Source organism: Astatotilapia calliptera, chromosome 13 (genome assembly GCF_964374335.1).
Source record: "Astatotilapia calliptera chromosome 13, fAstCal68.1, whole genome shotgun sequence".
Classification (NCBI taxonomy): Eukaryota; Metazoa; Chordata; class Actinopteri; order Cichliformes; family Cichlidae; genus Astatotilapia; species Astatotilapia calliptera.
This window is the reverse complement of record NC_137434.1, coordinates 28,247,160-28,260,495: the sequence shown is the minus strand read 5'-3', so window position 1 is coordinate 28,260,495 and position 13,336 is coordinate 28,247,160. Positions and strand designations below refer to the sequence as shown.

General features: G+C 39.9%; 1 protein-coding gene and 1 long non-coding RNA gene across 2 annotated transcripts in view; one reads left to right on the top strand and one right to left on the bottom strand.

The window, feature by feature from the left end:
* LOC113035419 (uncharacterized) overlaps positions 1-13,336 on the top strand; it is a 90,133-nt gene that overhangs the window by 22,682 nt on the left and 54,115 nt on the right. The gene's annotated exons all lie outside the window — the stretch shown is intronic.
* Positions 1-13,336, bottom strand: part of LOC113034663 (uncharacterized) — a 57,821-nt gene that overhangs the window by 36,564 nt on the left and 7,921 nt on the right. The window lies entirely within an intron of this gene.

The following is a 13,336-nucleotide window of genomic DNA, read 5'->3' as shown; positions in this document are numbered from 1 at the left end:
CAGCAGCAAAAGAAGATCCAAACTACGCTTCACATTTGATAAATACTGTCATTAATTCCCTCTTCCTGTCTTGTTTCCACCACGATTGAAAAACAAAACAAAACAAAAAAACAAAACATCATACTTCTTGCACAGCTCTCTCATAGTATACTTCAAGAAAAGTTTCCCCATCTGAAATATGTTTTCCACATTATTCCCTTGCTTATTATACATCAGTGTACAGTTGTGCTTAGCGCTGTTGTCAGTTGTTTTTTGTGCCAAATTGCAAAAAACTCACCTTGTTCACTATTAAAACCTCTAAAAAAAATTTCTGTAACTTTGCTCTGCTTTACTTCAGCAGCATCAGGTAATGTTCATATATTGATTCATGGTTTTCTTCAGTTTTTGTTCAACTGCAGAATATTTCTAAGGCTATCTGATTTAAAAAGCCACTCCAGGAAAATCTCCTTTTTTCTGTGTTTTATCCTCAGTTACTTTGGCATAAAGACATCTGCTGTGATGCTTACACCAGCCTTAAAAGCTGTTGTATTACAATAAAAGACCCTGACATCACTTTATAAAGTAACAATTCTAATTGTTACAAACTCAAAAAAAGATTCCTACTAGTATATTTCTGGCATGCATCAAATTTTAAATATAAATGAATTTTGAAATATACACTGCTTCTTATGTCAAAGTCTGTAAAAATAAAGAAAGAAAGAAATCACACATAACCCTTGCTACTATTCACTCCACTGTCCAACAGCAAAATCAAACCAATATACAGATATTAATAACATATTATTGTAATAGTGTGACTATGCAATTTATAAGTAGCCATAGTCATAATCAAAACAACAAACATCTCAAGTTTTGAGATAATTGCAAACCCTCCTGGCCAATAACCACACAAGCTGTCCATGCAGGAAGGCTGATAAAGGAGCATGCACAAAATTCAAACAAATTTAAGCCATAATGAAACAAATTAAAATAACAGTGCGCATGCACAAATAAGGCATCAGACAAACACTTAAAGATCACAGATCTTTAGGACCACATCCAAAGAGCAATTGCTTTTCTTTTTTATAAATAAATAAATGTGTAGATTCTAGCCAAATATACATTACAAAAAGGAAAAAAGGAGGGCCACAGCAATCATAGTAAAAGGAGTTGGCACTGTGGCCCTAACAAGACCGACCAGTTCTGCTTAAATATTCAGTTTCCCTCATGTACAGAGCTTGCACAACAGTAAGAGGCAGATTCTTGAGTCAGTACAGTATTTCTGATGAAGTTCTCACTAAAACAACTACACATATAAAGTTGCATACTAAAGTGTGTATTAAAAAAAAACCCCAAACAAATCAAGAATACCTATATTTGCTTTTTTGCTTTTTCTGGAAAAATGAGAACAATGGCAAGAAAAATGATGATTATGTCTTCTACAGAAATAGAGTGCTCACTGATCTGCCTCTCTGACTGCTGTGCATGCTCCTGACACAGGGGCAAAAGCTGGGGACTAGTTGCTCATGGCCTACCCTCCTCACTTAGCCGTGAGGAATGAAGCTAATAAAGACAACACCAAAGCAATTTTGGTTGCTCTGATAGTGAAAATACCCTCCCATATTCCTCCTAAAAAACTAGAACTTTGTTAAATTGGTCTAATACAGTCCTTTATTAATACTAATCATAGAGAAAAACCAAGATAATGTTTAAGTACAACTTGATGTTAAGTACACGCAGTAATTAATTTTGGTGCTAGTTAAGCAGTATACAGGACACCAGAAAATGCTTTCAAACTGTGAAAATTGGCTAAATCCAACATTACCTAAAAATTTAAACTAGCTTAGCCTTGCCTGAGTGCTAGGAAAAAGTTCGCCAGCACTTGTGCCATACATTACTTTGCAGCATCATAACTTTGTAAACATTTCATTTATACTTAGGGATTCAAATTAAGTCAAAAAGTTCTTACCGTTAGTGCAGAAAATAAGTCCGTAGCTCAAAGATGAACTTAATCCAAAAATTGCCAGCTTAACTGTCAGCTTTGTCCAAGGGCGCGAAATGAAGAATGTTCCAGAATGGGGGGACGAGTTTGAGAAAACCTCGTGATATTTCATGAAATAACGCGAGATTTCGAAAAGCACTCCTACATGGAGTGAAATTTTTTTCCCACTCAAATGTAAAACCATTTGTTTTATTTTATTAAGCGTCTTACAATTTTAAGTCGCATCTGTTCTTTGTGTTTCACTTATATTAATATATTTTATATGTATATTTTGTTATTAATTAAATATACATATGCTGCCTCTGGCATAATTTATTATCAGTTATTTCATCTTAATTCATGTTTATACTTACACATGACTAATAATTATACTTAACTAAGATCGTTAAACTCAGTTGCCTGTTCATGCAACTTCCCATATGTTACCCATATGGTGCCCATAGAATATAGCCCATCTGGGCTGGCTCAAGTGGGTCCTACTTGGCTAACCCAGGTGGGTCCCAGATTGGATGCCCATTGTAAGCCCATCCCCACTTGGAACCCCCATAGCCCATGTGGGGCCCACATACTGGTGTTTACTGGGTAGTGCTGCCAGCATTAGGATGTGGGGCTTGAACCATGGAGGTTGCCATTAGGGACATCTGCCATTCTGCTGCCCACATCTACCGCCAGTGCTAATCCTTCTGGTCTTTATGATGCTTAAAGATAGCTCAGAAATATGAGCAACAAAAGGACCGAGTGGACTTCCACTGATCATGATATTAAAGCTGCAAATGTAATAATGTGGATGAAACACTGTTTTCTGCAGTTTTTTTGTTTTTGTCTTTTTGGATGATGTCATAGAGGGGAGATATCTCTTGCACTCAGCACTGGCTTTGAGCACAGAGGTCCTTCTACCAGTTGTTCTGTCCTTCTGTTTGTGAAGATCAGCCAATGACAAGAAAGCTGGTGTACAGTGGGAGGAGCTACATAATAATTTCCCCCTTCTGCCCTGCAGATAATGTAAACTTTTATATTGAGGAGGAACTGAAGGGCTGCATCCGGTGCCTGATTGAAATAATTAAGGATTATTTTGATATTATTCTCAGTCTGAATAAATGGAACATGGTATTTAGGATATATTTTTTAATATATGAAAACATATTTCAGTGAAGGCATAAGGACTGATATTGACTGATTTTCTTCACTAAGCACAGAAAGGATATTTACCAGGTATAAATAATATTTTTCCTGTCTACCGTCCTTGAGCGAGGACACTACTACTACTCCTTTCCATTTCGTTTTCAGTCCCGAGCATAAACGAGAGTATTTCAAAAATACTGGTTGAAGGTTTCTAAGTGTCCATTAAAAACAGAAGCTGTGCTATGAACCACTCCTCTTGTTATCTCTGTTTACTAGCTGTTAGCTAATGTCCAGTACAGCTCCTTTGTAGCAGAGCAGAGGGTGTAAACACAGATAAACCCAGATGACATATAGATGCCCTTGCTCTGGGGCACGTCAGCAGCATCGGCCGCTGTTGATACCTGAGATCAAACAAGTAATTTCTTCTTCTTTTCTAAGAGGAAAAGAAGATAGCCAGATATTTTGGCACTCAGGGTCTGCTCTAATGACACTGCAGATGAGCAGATAGCATTGATCAGAATGACCCGTCTTTCTAAATCAATAGGAATGATCCCATCTAGATAATGTTACAATCAATAACACTCTCGGTATGTCTGTCTGTGTGTGTCTGCACTGATGACCTGACCTGTGTCTTTGTGATGCTACCTGCGTGCGTGAGGGTGCATTTGCCTGTGCGTATACGTGTGTGTGTGTTGTAAGTGTGTGTGTGCGTGTTGGGGGGGTGGGGTCGGGCAGCTTAAGGTCAGACAAGGTGAGGCGTAATGGGACTCTGACCAGATCCAATCTGGGACCACTTGTGGCAAAATGAATTGGCCTCACACACAGAGTCTATCCCTGAATGTCCGTGTGTGTCTGTGTGTGTCCTTCTTTGTCTTCTTGGTGTGTGTGAATGAGCGCCCAGTTGTCTATGTGTATCTTCGAGTGTGTTTGTATATGTGTAAAGGCCATGCTTGCTGTGGAAAACTAATCTAATTCTGACAGTTTCGCACAGACAAAAGGGCACATTTATTAAAAAAAAAAAATCACGACGCAGCACATTCGCTTTGCACTTCCACACGCTGTGTACACACTCGCAAGCTGAACTCGGCAAATGTTTCACACACCAGCCGCCACTTTGTGACCGTCTGTGACAAGTGTAAAATGCCACATGATTGGTGGTGCTGCACTGTGGAAAAGCGTCTCCATTTCCTGCCTTCTGGTTCACTGCCTCGTGGTCGACCGTAGCAATGAAAGCTGAACCCTCGAATTCTCAGCTGGCTTTGTTGCTCCTTCGCTATATTGCTTCAAGAGCATTTCTACTTATGTTTTTTGTGTGTGGGACAGTGGTTTTTCTGGCACAGGTGGACATGAATCTTTCAGAAATATGGAATAAATACCCCTGAAATTACAGTTAACAGGTAATCTAAAGGTATATGACAATGGCCACTTGTGCTTAACTCTAACCTGAATTTTAACTGACAAAATCCCCAAGCTAATAATTACTTGGAGGTTACAGTTACCCATTAATCTCCTTGTAGAGGGGAGTTCAGATAAACAGGTGCTGAAAGCTTCTGCACATTTGTATGCAACTAGGAATTGAGTGCGACTGTGTTTGTTTCTCAGGCCAGTTTGACTTTTTAGTTCACCTTTCTCATTGCTGTCTCAGTGCATGAACAAACACATTTAATGAACAATTTAGAGCTTCCTCTTCACTCGACCTGCACATGACTCCTCGGGTGCTCTAGGTTTTGGCGAGAGCTGAAGTCAAGTTATTATGTTGCACAAAATGCAATGCTATAGGACATAGCACGCCTCAGCACAGAGTGTAAATAGATTACACATGGTCTGTGTTGTGTCTGTCTACAACTGTGCCAGATGAAATGCCAAAATGGTCAGATACTGTCATAATTAAGAATTGATTTACAGTTAGATTTTATAATGCATAAATGAAACTCTATAATACCTTTTTGTTAAAAAAAATCCACAAAAAAGAACACATATGTATTATGAAAATGATCATAAAAAAGGATTAGTAATCAGTCGTTACTGGACGATGATGGCAGTTATTGTTTACCTGACAACACTTATCAGAACAAGCTTATAACACTTTAAATAGTGGCATATAATCACTAATCTCTATGAACAGATATCTGCACATGAACATGTACAGTTTAGTTTCTATCTGACCTGCATAGTTCAGTCACACTGGGACTGACTTAGATTGCAGACAGGTAAACAGTCTGTGTGTTCAGCCAGGCTGTTCTCATTCGAGCCATCAATTAAGAATGTTTTGTCACAGCTGATGGCGTGACTCGTTTATGCACAACATGTCCTTTAGTGACAGAGTCTGATGTATCAGGTTATGACATCAGTGAGACAGGTTGGTCACTCCAGAGTAGACATTCGTCAACGTGCCAGGTTAGTGTTGCAAAGGCTCATACTGTAACCCAAAATGCAAACTTTAACAGTATATTTTGTTGCCTAAAATAAAGGTAAATAAAAGGGAATGAGAATTTCATTAAATCAGCAAGAGGAAAAATAAAAATCACAAAAAAAAAGAGTCACTAAGTATCTCTGACAAACCTGCGACTATATGGACAAAAGTGTTAAACCACACCTCTTTGTCTTTGAGTTCAGGTGTTTTAGGTCTTGTTGCCACAGGTATATAAAATTAATCATCTCATGAAAAAATAGTTAATTCCATAGAGCTCACTGAACTCCAGTGTGGTACTGTAACAGGACGCCACCACTGCAACAAGTCAATTTCCAAAATGTGTTCCCTTCTGCCCTGCAGACAATGTAAAGTTACACACGGTCACAACATGTGGCATGAACATCAGCACAAAAACATCAGAACAAAAACAGACAGTGTGCTTGGAGCTTCACGGGTTTCCACTGGAGATCAGCTCCTGTATGTGGCCCAGCACAACCCTCCAATCCTCAAACCCGTGCTTTTCCAAATACCCAAGCCAAATTTTAGGTCTCAGCAAGAGGACAGCGTAATTAAAAGTTCTAATGAACTGAAAATCTTTCACTTCTAAAACTTGCAGATGAACTGTGAAGAAGTCAGTTATATTGCAGAAATGGTCTGAGAAGTTTCTGTTCCGTAACTGCTGTGAATCAAAGCTGCTCTGTCAGCTCCAGACACTCAAACCCACAGAGGATTAGCATTTGCTGTTCAAAAGATAGATTTCCAATTCCTTTTAACCTCCAAGTCACTGCGGTTAAAGGTGACTCCAACCACAAGATGATCATCTCAATGAATCAGATATCTCTCAAACATTTCCTCTTTGCCACTCTTTCGCCGCAGCTTGAATCTCACCTGTCTCAGATTTTCTAACGCCGCTATTTCCGGCTTCCCTCGGTTTACCTCTTTCCTCACCACGCGCCCCCATGCAGCGTGGAATGTAAATAAACCAACATTGCGAATCCATAGCAAGCGCGCACACTCACTCATGCAGAAACACACAGACAGACACACACACATACACACACACACACACACACACGTGCACGCAACACAGATTTGTATGCGGCAACGAGTTCCACTGTGTTTCTATTTCGGGCCGGTTCGAGTTCTTTGTAAGTCTGTCGCGCCGCCTTTGGAGTGTTTCTTGGTTGTAAAATAAAGGCTGCGGATACATGTACTTCTCCACAAAGATTTGTTAGCTCTCTCTATTACAAGATGTGCACATTTGAGTGTGTGTGTGTGTGTGTGTGTGTGTGTGTGTGTGTGTGTGTGTGTGTGTGTGTGTGTGTGTGGAGAGGGAGACAGAGATAACATTGTTCTCCCAGAAATCTATCAGCGCCAACAGGATTGCTTTTCCCCCGCCTCGCTTTTTCCTGTGTTTCATTCCTGTTTCCATCTCCCCCGCCTCATCTCTCTCTTTCTATCCACCGTTCCCCCGTCCTCTCCTACTTCCTTCCCTCTTTCTCCTCATCCTTTCTCAATTCTTTCTAACTCTCAAGCTCTCCCCAAACAGAGCACCAGTTGCACTTTATAACATCTAGTTTAGCAGCTGCACACCAAAACACGACAATGGATAGCCGAGCTAACTTGCGTATGTGTGTGAGTGTGTGTATTTGTGCACGAGTGCATCAGCATGTCTGCCAAAGCTATCTTCTCTAAATGATACTCTGCCTCCTCTACCCCTGACAGAGAGCGAGATAGATATGAAGACGGCAGAGAAATGGGAGTAGAGGAGGGAAGTGGTGAGGCGGGAGACGGATGAGAAGACAGAAGAAAGAGAGAGAAACGGAGGGATGAGGGCAAAAGTGAGACGATGGAGGAAGATATAGAGGCAGGGAAATGAGTGATAGAAGGTGAACAAGTTAAAAAAAAAGATGCACAGGGATTAGCTGAGAAGGGAAAAAATTAGTTATGGCTGGTGCAGACAAGAGACAAGAGGGATTGAGGCAGGACGCAGCAAGGTTGTACTTTGCATTTGTCAGTTCAACGCCGCTATACTGACAACATATAATTTCCACATTTAGGGGGTAAAGACATACAGAGCAGAACATATGAAAGAACAAGTAAGCAGCATGGGAGAGCTGATGCATAAACAAATAAGCGCCTCTCACAAATACATGTTAGAGGCTGTTTGGTATGTAATAAAACTCCCTGAAAACTGAAGCTTAGAGCAGATAAAGCTACTGTGGCTATACTATAAGTTAAGGTAATCCTATCAAGATTGTAGATGGCAACTATAATGAAAACAGCATCTCGTACACATTACTCATTACTCAAGAGTTGTTTGCCAGATTGGATGTAATAAAAACACCAAAAATGTACCTTTTCTGATTGGTTGGTGGTGTTTGCTGGAAGTTGCTTGCCGTTGCTAGGTAAAATTGCTTGTACCATAAACCTACTAGTGATTGCTTTGGTTGTAAGCTGATTGCCACGGTTGCCTGTAGTTTTTCTTATTTGACTGAGAATACTCGTTGACTACTAGTTGAGTACTATTAAAACTTGAAAGATTGCTCTATATGGAGAAGTTTGCCCTTAAAATAACAATTGTTTTTCACATGCTGCAACTTTTGACAGCATTTGTTGACAAGCCTGACAATTTTTAAAACTATGAACACGGCACTATGCTGGTGCCCAAAGCGATCACGAGTAGGTTATTACCACACAGCAGGAGAATACATCTTTTTCCCTAGCAACAGATGGTTGCTGGAGGAGAGGCGTATTCACTTTCTTTATTAGTGACTTTCCCAGCAACTGCCATCAACCATCAATCAATACTTACAACTCGCAGCCGGTGGTTGCTAGTGGGTTGCAGGTCAGTCTCTAAGCCTGTGAAACTGGAGCCTCATTCACTTGATCCTACATTGTTACCATTCACACCTTAAAGTTAGATTTAAGGGTCCTATATTTGAGTAGCTTTGTATCATCACAAAGGTTTCTATAAAGGAAGAATGTGCAGTGAAAATGTGCTGATGTAACACATACTTAAAACCATACATACATTTGTTTTTAGAGCGTCAAGTCGAACAAAACAGGTCATTTCATATGCCAGACATCGCTGATAATTGTTCCTGTTTGCTTTCCTGCTTGGGTACTTATTATCCGTATAAATATATTTTAAAGTTTATTAACAATCATTATTATTGTTAAATGTGGTTGTTGTAAATAGCTTCTGCAGTGGGTAACACTCTGGCTTCCTTGTGTGAAGTGATGCACCGTTTTTCTGTTTCTTTGTAGTTAGATTATTTCGTTTCACCTCTGCCAAGGTCCTTTGCTTTGGACTTAGAGAGCTGATAACCTTTTTTCCTTTGGTACTTTGTTTTCTGTTCACAATTCCTGAGTAGAAATGAACAAATACATGTTTTCTTTTTTCCTCCACTTCTCCAGTGAATGCCTACGTTTTACATGATGAAAAAAATCCAGTCAGGAAAGTGATGAAACGGTCCAACGGCACTTTGCTGGGTTTACATCAGTCCTTTTAGTTGATCTGTTTCTCACCAACTCTGTGTGAAAACCTGAATAATCATCTGCCCTTTCCCTTTGTCATCCTATTTCTCATTCCCAGAATTTATAACAGGTTCAGTTAGAATCCTTTATTCGAACTCATAACCAACAATAACCTAAAGAACACACCTCAAGCTTACTAATTAACACATTTCATGAACAGTTTGTGATTTTAGTCAAATTACAAACTGTAACTAACCAACAGCAAACATTTCCATCTGTCCAATGCATCTCTCCATCTCCAGCTATTACTGTGACTCTGAAAGCAACTGGCTGTCGTTAGCCAAGACAGAATTAGAGCATTAACTCCCCCTAATACACAACTACGAAATGTCTTTTTCAAAATGTATGTTTGTGTCAGACAAACAGCATTTTAATTAATGAGCATTAAAACTGTTTGTAGGGAAATACCTGCACACAAGTTGCAGTTTAAGAAAATATAGATATTTTCATTTACACCCCAGAGAATATGAATTGTGAAAAAAATCAACATGAAAATGTTCCTATTAAACATGGACACATCTTTTCAACCTTTTATCCAAAAACTGTAAACAAAATCCTTTAAATCCTCATTATGAAATCAGTCTGTTATAGACTGCTGTATGAAATGGACAACCCCCCGCCCCCAAAAAACACTTCCATCTCCACTTCCATTCCTCCAAAATGTCAGCTTTTCTGTAGCTAACAAAAACACTTCACAAGCCCACGGCTATGTTCACTTTTTTCCTTTTCAGAAGCATGAAAACCGTGTTTTAGATATAGCACGATCAAACTGGTGATCATCATATTTAAATACCTAAATTTAACATTTTCTTATGTTTTTGGATCTCCTAGAGAGAGGGTTGGATAAAAACAAAGTAGACTTTACTGATTAAAAAAACACACGCAGAGAAAAACAGAACAAAAATGGGGTATAGGTGAAAAAAAAGCCAGGTGAACCTAGAGCAAACAAACAAACTGTCAAGCGAGTACACAAAGGGCTGATTGGACACAGGTGAAAACAACTGAAGACAGGTGAAACTAATGAGGAACAGGTAGGTGGTCACAAAGGAGGGGAAGCTAATGAAGCAAAAACACTGCAGACACGGAAGGAAAGGCATTACCAAAGCAAAACAAGAAGTGAGAACAAGGGAAGACAGAAATTAATACATAAAACAGAAGAAGACAACAACAAGCAAATTCAGTTCTAATCACATTTAATTTGGAAGAGTTTTATGTTGAACTGACTCACTTAATTGGTGCAAAATTTCTGGCTTTGAAAGTAGTTGACAATGTTAGGAATTGATTACCAGTTTACACCACAGACTGTATAAAAAAGATGGACAAATTTGTCACGTTTGAAAAGAAGTGCCTTTAACCTGCATTCTTTCAACTTTTTATGGTGAGTTAGTTTCAGGTCTTACTGATTATATTGTTCATAATGTGAGTTACGGTAGGAATAAGAGCAAAATATACATCAAAGAAGGGTTTACTTAGACAAGCGGTCACGCTGGAAGTTTATTATATATATTTATATATATTTAACTGATACATTTCCTACATGTAGCCTCTTTTTTCTTCTCTTGTGAGAATAATTTGACCTTTTAATTACTATATGTTGACCTTTCAGTCACTAATTTTGTCTGATTTTGTCTTTTGGTGCTTCTGAACCCAGATTAAAGAGCGTAACAAGATTGACCGACAAAGTGAAAAGTGCCATCGCACCAAAACAACTGGATAAAAGAGGCTGAAAAACTGTAGCAAAGCTGTAGAGCTGAGTGATATTCATCTATAGGGGTCAAATGCACAAAAATTAAATGAGGGGCTCTTTCTTGTTGACTCAGCCCAATCTAATGCAAGAAATACAGCTGATTTACTGCCTGGCCCAAGTTGTATGTAAATGCAAAATTGCACCATACTGTATAGCATTTATTATTCACTGCTCAAATGCTTGAATTATACAGCCTGAGGCTCAGCTGACAGTGATTTATTGGATTAACTGCATTTATTCCACTCTGAAATTCATTACCTAAATCTGTGATGAAAAAAACAAAAAAAAAAACAGGGGTCTCGCTATTGTGGATTTAAGCTTTAAGTAATTATGTTGCAGGTATCTCATGCTAGATAGTTAGTAAACCTTTCTAATTGTGGTATTGGATCGCTCATGCTTTGCTGCAAACCATTAACTAAATGTGTGAGGAGCCAGATATACGCTGTGAGGTAGTTAATTAGAGTGGAGCAACGCCAGTGGTTAAGACATCCCATAATATAGCTATAATGCCTGAGAGATCTCATGTGAACAGCCCCTCTGACTGGAAGGGAGCGACTCAAGCTTCCAGCCGCATTATCTGACGTCTGAGAAGCTGGACGTCAGATATTAGAAGCACCACAGCGAGATGAGACGATAGAGTGTTTTTCCCTCTGCTTCATCCATCAATCCCTTTCAGTGGATTTTGTCACAGCTTCCCTATTTGCAAAATAACTTCAGAATTTGGCTGAAACCCTACCTTTTCTCATCTTCCTAGGCATCTTTCTTTGTCATTTACCCACTTGCATTTTCCCTCTATCCTCCCCCTGTCTCCCTCCATCCCTCCTCCTATCTGTTCTCTCTTTGTGCTCCTCCCTCGCCTCTCTTATCAATTCATCTCCTTCTGTCTTTTTATTTCTCTCTCTTCCTTCCATTCCCTCTAGTTGCCTCTTAGAAATTCCTTAACGGCACTTTTCGTTTTTTTCTTTTTTTCAAGGAAAGACAGAGATTGATGGAGTGAACAGCAATAAAGAGACAGGGAGAGGGAGTAAGAGTGTGTATGTGGCGGGTATAATAGAGGGAAAGAGAAGGGAGGGAGGGATGAAAAAGGAGGAGAAGTGAAAAATCTCTGAGCCATAATCTTCACTCAGCCTGGAGAAGCTCTGCCAAGCTGACCACACACACACACACACACACACACACACACACACACACACACACACACACACACACACACACACACAAACACGTTTTGTGTGGGCTAAGTTTAAGACAGAGTGGAAATCAATGTAGCCACTACCACTATGCATGATAATGAGAAACAGCGTGTGTTTGTGTGTTTGTGTGTGTGTGAAAGAGAGAGACAGTATGACAGAGGATGTGTGTCTAAATCGAGCATCTGTTTGTGTGTGTGTGGATGTGAGTGAATATCTGCAGTGTGTGTGTGTGTGTGGTCTAATCCTAACTAAGCCTTTGGGATGTGTGTCTGAGTCTGATACAGAGTCGTAGGCTGATTGCTGTATCTGCCCTGAGAATGTGTGTGTGTGTGTGTGTGTGTGTGTGTGTGTGTGTGTGTGTGTCCATACGCACATGTCTACATAAGTGTGTATTTGCCTCACTGGAGGTAAACGCAGCTCCCAGAATGCAATGAGGGAAAGTTCAGGTTCAACAAAAAGTCACTTTATTAAATGTGCGGGGAAAGGGCAGGGGTAGTAAGTGAAACTAAGCCTCCTCCTGGTCACGCTATCTTTGCTCAGCCGGCTCAAGCGGACGTCTGCTCTGCTGGCCCAGAGAGGCGGAAAACAGACGCACGGGAGGAAGCGGCGAGCTGGGGTTGCAGGGGGAAGGGTTGCTGGGGGTTAAAGACAGGGCCGTGTAAGTACAAGCAGCACTAACCTGTCCAGATCCCACGCATGAAGCCGGGATCCAAAATCATTATTCCTGGTCACACTGCAGGTTCCAGGAAATCCATAACACCGCGGCAGAATCCTGGCATGTTGGGCAGTTCATCAACGCTTTATTGCTCAGATTACAGTGCTGCAAGTCAGAGATATACTGCAGCACGGCACAGATGTTTGGGCTCCATATGGTGGAACATTAAGGTGTTTGAATGACTAAATGTGGAGTGTGTGCAGGTCTGTCTTTACATCAACTCCATCTCTTATGAATCACAGTCTTTATAGCGTATATGCAGTGATTTTGTTTTATCAAAATATGCTCTGTGTGAATTTTGAATGAATTATATTCTCTTTAGAAAGATCAGACAGAAGATCAATAGGTATCTATTTGTCACTAGCATGTGGGGACTTCCCACAGACTTGGAGACATAGGAGTGTTGTCACACATCTAAACAATACAACTTTGCAGCTTCTGAAAATGTCTATTTAAGTATATTTCGCCTGCAAAATAAAAAGCAGAACATTTGGATCAATCTACTGGGTGCTTTGAAACAAATTTTTAAAAATAAATGTGCAGGGTAGGTCAACAAGATCAGGGGTGTTAAATATACTGCCTGGGGGCTACAACCAGCCCATCAAAGTTTCTAATTTTGCCTACT